We start from the raw sequence: 2,130 nt of genomic DNA, 5'->3' as shown, positions 1-2,130 counted from the left end.
CCTAAATGTTTGTTTCATAATGAACATTGTCACGCCCCTTTTGATATAGGCTGTTTTTATGGCGCGAATGATAATGCAATCTGCCATCCCCTATATGTTCGTTGTTGTCGACGAACATAGGGAAGCCCCTTGTAATTAGGGCTGTATCCATCATCAACATACACACACTCTCACGACTCAATACATACAACGGAACTCTGCAGGGTAAAAATAGAGGAACCCGACTTGATCAATAACTGTAGTGATCTGAGGAACGATCGTTCTAAAAACCAAGGGGCACACCCCAATCATAAAGTAGTGTGCAATACATACTGCTGTTGCGCAGAAGAAGGGGTTGGAGGCACCCCGTCATTATAACCTACTAGACATCCGGACATGTATGCATCCCAAGTAGATCTATAGTTTATCTAAGATAATTGTCCGGCAACACCAGTAACCCCTGGGAAATCGAGGAAGCGTGTTACAACATTGTTGTTTGGACAACATGTTTCTGTGTAATATATTATCATATTGATCTTTGTTTTAATTATCTGTGGCAACATGGGTAATATAATTGTTCGGCCAAAAGATTCATCCCTGAGCCACTCAGGAGCCGGTTTCATTATATTGCATTTCAGCTAACATTTTTCTCTGTAATATATTAACATAGTTGTTTTCCAGATAACTTGGTATTAATGCAGGGGGCGAGGATGAGATATTTTGCTTTTTTAAAATATATCTTAAAATGTATCTCCCTATTCTATCACATTGGTTCACCCAATGGATACGGAAGACAGACTTCCGTTTTCAGCACACGCTTGTTCCATTCCAGGGCGGCCATCTTGGGGTGAGCGTTCTAGCGTTTGCGGGAGATCCCCAAGCGAAGCAGGCGCGTAAGCAGAGCTCATTTAACCGCTGAGCCGCAGACGCGACTAGTCTTCGGAGCGGTACCTCGTGGTAGAAGTAAGCCTTAATGATATAGCGGTCACTGTGAGTATTTGACTTTGCCAAAAGTCGCTAAACACTTGGCTAACAAGACGAGGGCTACATGACATGGGTGTATATTGACGAGTTTGCTAAGGGCGCGGTCTCTCTCTTTTCAGGACGCCGCGTTGAATACCTACCAAGTACCAGCTCATGGGGCATATCTTCTGCGCAACAGCAGTATGTATTGCACACTACTTTATGATTGGGGTGTGCCCCTTGGTTTTTAGAACGATCGTTCCTCAGATCACTACAGTTATTGATCAAGTCGGGTTCCTCTATTTTTACCCTGCAGAGTTCCGTTGTATGTATTGAGTCGTGAGAGTGTGTGTATGTTGATGATGGATACAGCCCTAATTACAAGGGGCTTCCCTATGTTCGTCGACAACAACGAACATATAGGGGATGGCAGATTGCATTATCATTCGCGCCATAAAAACAGCCTATATCAAAAGGGGCGTGACAATGTTCATTATGAAACAAACATTTAGGGGATGGAGGATTGACCATTCATTCTGTCCATAAAGTCTTACGTGTATCATCTGTGGTATGGGCAATTGCAACTCCTGTGGCGCCAACAATAATGAGCATTCACAGACAGATTACAGTATCATTGTATAATTCTGTATGTTTCTCTCCCTTTTTTTCTCCTTATTTTACAGAGACCACATTCAGGTCATTATTTTTGAAACCTTTTGCTTACAGAGGGCCAGCTCATGCCCTGAAGCAGAAACTAGCAGTGGATTTTTACTGCTGGTCTCTAGGACGACAGGCTTATTACATTTAGCAACTGAGCTTTGTTCCAGTAGGGACCATTAGAAGGTCCTGATGAGTAGGCAGTAGGGGACTGCCTACGAAACATGTAGACCAGGTAGTAGCGAATTGCTCTACCCCAAAACCCCCTTCTTAACGTCCCCAGCTAGGGAAGTGAATAAATTGTTTTTTTCCACTAGCCAGAGGATTTTTAATTTTTTTATTCCCACACATAATTAGGTCCCTACACTTCACTGACATCACCCACACTTGCACAGTCACATAGTCCTGTCACTATACTAGTGCTCCCGCATAGTCGGTCAGGTCGTAGCACGCCCCGCCCCGTAGAGGGACGGGAAGACCCCAATGATGAAGCATGACACTACTGGATTTTTTTAGTGTGTGAGGGGTATT

General features: G+C 43.7%; 1 long non-coding RNA gene across 1 annotated transcript; it reads left to right on the top strand.

The window, feature by feature from the left end:
* Window positions 1–913: 913 nt before the first annotated feature.
* Window positions 914–1,776, top strand: LOC144785561 (uncharacterized). The gene is made up of 3 exons (XR_013601963.1): window positions 914–969; window positions 1,083–1,143; window positions 1,626–1,776. It is a non-coding gene; the product is annotated as an uncharacterized LOC144785561 (long non-coding RNA).
* The last annotated feature ends 354 nt before the right edge of the window (window positions 1,777–2,130 follow it).

Source organism: Lissotriton helveticus, chromosome 10 (genome assembly GCF_964261635.1).
Source record: "Lissotriton helveticus chromosome 10, aLisHel1.1, whole genome shotgun sequence".
NCBI lineage: Eukaryota > Metazoa > Chordata > Amphibia > Caudata > Salamandridae > Lissotriton > Lissotriton helveticus.
The sequence above is the reverse complement of the archived record's forward strand: the minus strand, read 5'-3'. Positions and strand labels throughout refer to the sequence as shown.